The sequence below is a fragment of the Branchiostoma belcheri genome, unplaced genomic scaffold (genome assembly GCF_001625305.1).
Source record: "Branchiostoma belcheri isolate BF01 breed outbred unplaced genomic scaffold, Haploidv18h27 scaffold104, whole genome shotgun sequence".
Classification (NCBI taxonomy): Eukaryota; Metazoa; Chordata; class Leptocardii; order Amphioxiformes; family Branchiostomatidae; genus Branchiostoma; species Branchiostoma belcheri.
In genome coordinates, this window is record NW_017802425.1 from 661041 (window position 1) to 665305 (window position 4265).

Sequence of the window (4265 nt, forward strand, 5' to 3'; positions counted from 1 at the left end):
ATTCTTTCTAGTGATGTAGAAGGTTTCATTTTATATTTAGCCAAAAGATAGGAATTCAACAAATCAATATATAATATGAGTTTAGAAAACCATAAATATAACTAGATTATAGTAATAATGATCTTATTTTTGAGACAAATCCCCTTAAAAACAATTATATAAACTCTACATATTTCATGGAGGTATGAAATCTCCAAATTTTTGTTTAACCAGGGCAAGTAACTCATGTGCGTCACATGTGACCTGTTTTCAGGTACTTTATCCCTGGGTCTGACATTTAAAAACAATATAAATAACCATCATACATTATAACAACAATAATACAATATCATAATATATGAAATAGGTCGACAATGCTAATTCCCCAGGCAATGCTTAATATGTATGAGTAACACAAAAAATCCCAAGCCCAAATTTATCTTCGTTCGAGTAAAATTATAATAAATCAAATAATTTTAGCTAAAACATCACTAGTCTACCATATACATGTGTACTGATTAGTACATTGTAGATTACTGGACAGTACATTGTACTGTCAACCAGCTGTCTGTAAACTTGTTTCTCTTGTACCTACAATGTATACATGTAGGACAAGAATGTACTATACAGGGCTTTATTCATGCAGCTTCCTTGAGCTGATCCTGGAAACAGGAGAGTTCAGAACCATTGCAAGAATCCCAGCAGGACTTTGTGTGCTTAGAACTTATCAATGGCTTTCTGTCTCTGGAGAAGACAATCTGGTGAGAGGCTGCCCAGAACAGGCCCTGGCCCAGAACACAACCTCACACTCAGGGTGAGCAGATTCAAAAGACATGTTTTATTTTACACAGGTACAGACTTCAGAATTACAGGACAAACATCATAAGGAACCACACACTTTAGGCGTGCAGATTCACAGGATTTATCTATTTAGACTATTCACTGGCAAATGTTACAGTACACCACGTAGACTTTCAGGCAGTGTGGCTGAAGTCAATAACAGAATAATTTTGTGTTGTAGATATAACATAGATATCTATGAGTTATTTTCAAAGTATGGTTAGGCCATGTTGATTTAATTATATGGATGACATCCTCCGGAAACCCCAAAATTGATGCGCGCGTGCGAATAAAAAAAAAGTTTTGCAAAAAAAAAAGTTGTTTTCATTATGAAATCTACGTGGTCATGAGGGTTGAACAAATGGGACAGAATATGGTTTGGCGAATAATCTAGTCTTCAAGTTCATTTCTTTACAATTTCGTCTTTTTTCGTTTGGTTTTGGCATTCTACAACATTGGTATGGTTTTTTGTAACTTACGGTATATTTTTGCTCATTTTGCAACTGTTTTGTACGATTTACAGTATGGTTGAAAACTTTTTTTTTTTTAAACGGCCGAAAATTCATGCGCGCGGATGTCATCCATATAATCAAATCAACATGGCCTTACTCGATAAGAAAGGCAGCCTGGGTACCATCTGATTTGTAAGGACAACCCCATTTTTTGCAGTACAAATCTGATGGCACCCATGCTATAAGAAAGGTCTCTATTCATTCCAAAATCACAGCTCCTCCCTGGGGTGTGCATCCCCAGGAGAGGGCAGGAGGGCATCTCCTGTTGTCCTGCCCTCTCCTGTTACAAACCTAGGGCTACAGTCCCCTACAGGTGGTCAGTAGTGCAGTACTGGGGTCTGCCTGTCTGTGTACTAGCCCTAACAACAACCAGGCAACAACCTGGCTACATTTCTGTACATGCATGCTTCAATGGTCATGAAGCAGACCACTGCCTTGAAAGTCAGAAAACTTAAATAAGACCTGCTGACAAATGTAACATGATTAAAAAATTCAGAGATTATGTTGTTGAAAATTCCAAGTTGACAATTACACGTACAACACCTGACATGGTACAGTTAGAAATGAATTCATTTCCAACAATTTTCCCAACATTAACCTTTCAATATTTCTGCAGTCTGAACAAGTAACCTGGTTCACCAGAGGTATGTGTGAAACTGGAACCCCAGCAGCCAGTCTAACAGAACAATGTAGCTCACCTTTTGTTCCAGAGGCACAACCATGGACTGAATACAAACGTCACCCAGATTTCTCACCCAGCCCAGACAGATGATGGTCCTACAGAGCCTGTCCATGTGATCAGGGCAGGGGGTATAAAAAGAAAACTTCTCTTCTCATCACAGACACCACACATTGCAATGAACTACTAGTACTACATGTATTATTATCAAAATTATCCCCTCACAGTTCCAAACCAATTTCTCACAATCTCCATCCATGCAGATGCTGAAAGAGAAGATCAAAAATATTCTGGCCATGCCATCTAATATGATATGTTGACTCTCAAACACAATGTTGAGCTGGAAATTGGGAGAAGAAACCTCTTGACTCTTTACATTTTTAATCTAACCTGTCAGAAAATGAAGGAAGCTGATTGGTGCCTGGCCAGACCTAAAGTTGTCCTACTTTCCTGACACACAACCCTGCATGGTCCACCTGATAAGCAAACACATAACAGGACCTGAGGGTAACTGAGCGTGGACGCGAAACACACAAAACATTGGTGCACCTTATTTGGAAAAACATCACAGATGTTGACTACTACTATATCTTTTGATCAAACGGATTGAGTATCACATGACTGTGAGTATCACACAACTGTCAGATTCGAGATTCAGACATGGTTGTAGGTTTACCCGTCATCTGGGTACCAATCCCAACATCTGCTTGGGTAGCAGTGATGGATGGATGGATGAGAAGATAGATCAATGGATGGAGGAATGGATAGATGGATTTATCAACAGTGTATCTCAAATTTCAATCCAGCCACATTATCCAGGAGAGAATTGCTCTGATTTTTATGCAAACGTTCCAGTAGGTAAAATCATGTGAGATACACTATCATGTAGCTAACACCTGGTGCCCCAATCCCAGTTTTTTTTTTTGCACCTATCAAACCTGGTTTTTTTCTGTCTTCATGAGTGATTGGAAACGTCCACACTTGCGACCAGAGAAAGAAAACAAACAGGGAAAAGAAAACAAACGTGTCTCGGGTGCTGTTGGAGCCGTTAGCGGGGCTGTGAGTGATGTGGGCCCGGGCCTTGATGGATGGTGCGCGCGGCCGTGACTGCTGCACCCGGCGGGGCGCCAGATCGCCCGTACACCATGAATGATGCAGTAGGAGGTGAAAATCGAGGCCACATCAAGGAGCGCCGCTACTATGTAGCCCCGAGGCGCTTGCCTGTTTCGGCTCCAGGGCTTTTACTGTAGCAACACAACGTTCCATTCAGGCTGTCGGGAAAATTCACTCTTGAGTTTCCTCGGGAGGTGCAGCAATAGTATTATGCGTCTGCCCGAGCTGCTGGGGTCTGCAAGCGCCCCGACCGTAGCACAGCCCCGCTATCTTCCGCACCAGCCCTCGGCTCGAGTTTACTGGCCGTACTGGAAACTGGAAATGTGGCGGAATGGCGTGCGTTTGGGGCTCCCACTGTGCTGGCAGAAGCGCCACGTTCCGACACAGGTCGGCAGATGGCTCGGCACCGGGGGCCGCTGGCAGCTGCGCCCGGCCGGCTTACCTCACGGCTGGCCGTCAAACCTAACGAACTCTCCCAGCACGTTGCCTCGTGCCTGCACAGTATTCCTCACAAAATCCACAACCTTCCATCAGAAATATCACATGGAGATACACTACGATATGCAAAAATGCTCATACCTGGGAAAGGCTCCTTTCGGAAAGAATCCTTAAAGATCCTGGCAGTTTCGGGCGAAGATAGTTGAAGCTGCGCCGAGGTTTGCAAAGATTCAATCGGCGTGAAAACCACATTCAGAGGATTGTTTACGTCGCCTCATGAATATGCTAATCACAATTTTAAACATTGTATTTCCATTGGACAATAGGGAACCGCTCTACTATTGGTGAAACAAATCTGCTATCTGATTGGTTCCGGGAAATGTCAACAAACCAGCACAGCCATTTCCCGCGGAAACATTTCCCGCCAAATCCCCCGTCCATCATTCACTGATCAGCCTTACAAACATGGCCAAAACATTTGTGCCCTACTTCAAGCAAGAGGACTCCTGACTTGAGATTCACCATAAATGGGTCTCCGGTCCGGGACGCAGCGGCCTCTAGAGGTCGTGTTACAGATAACTTATGTTTTGTTGTGACTAGGGCGAACTTTCGGACTGGGGTTCGCGACTTTTACCGAAATCTCTGATATCCTGTGAGGACCGAAGCGTGTGCACCAGAAACCCGATCGCCGTCGCGTGCAGAGT

The 4265-nt window shown here is 43.2% G+C and overlaps 1 protein-coding gene across 8 annotated transcripts in view; it reads right to left on the reverse strand.

Annotated features, from left to right (window-relative positions):
* The window catches only part of LOC109476014 (semaphorin-1A-like), a 101917-nt gene extending 98083 nt beyond the window's left edge, over positions 1-3834 (reverse strand). For 3 of the 8 annotated variants that reach the window (XM_019776882.1, XM_019776969.1, XM_019776827.1), the window contains exons 1-2: positions 3703-3834; positions 2030-2117 (exon numbers count right to left, since the gene is read on the reverse strand). The gene's annotated coding sequence lies outside the window, so the exon portion shown is untranslated. Of the gene's footprint in view, positions 1-2029; positions 2118-3034; positions 3505-3702 lie in introns of those variants that run through there. The other 5 variants (XM_019776996.1, XM_019776986.1, XM_019776977.1 and 2 more) reach the window with 4 other exon arrangements.
* Positions 3835-4265: the final 431 nt, after the last annotated feature.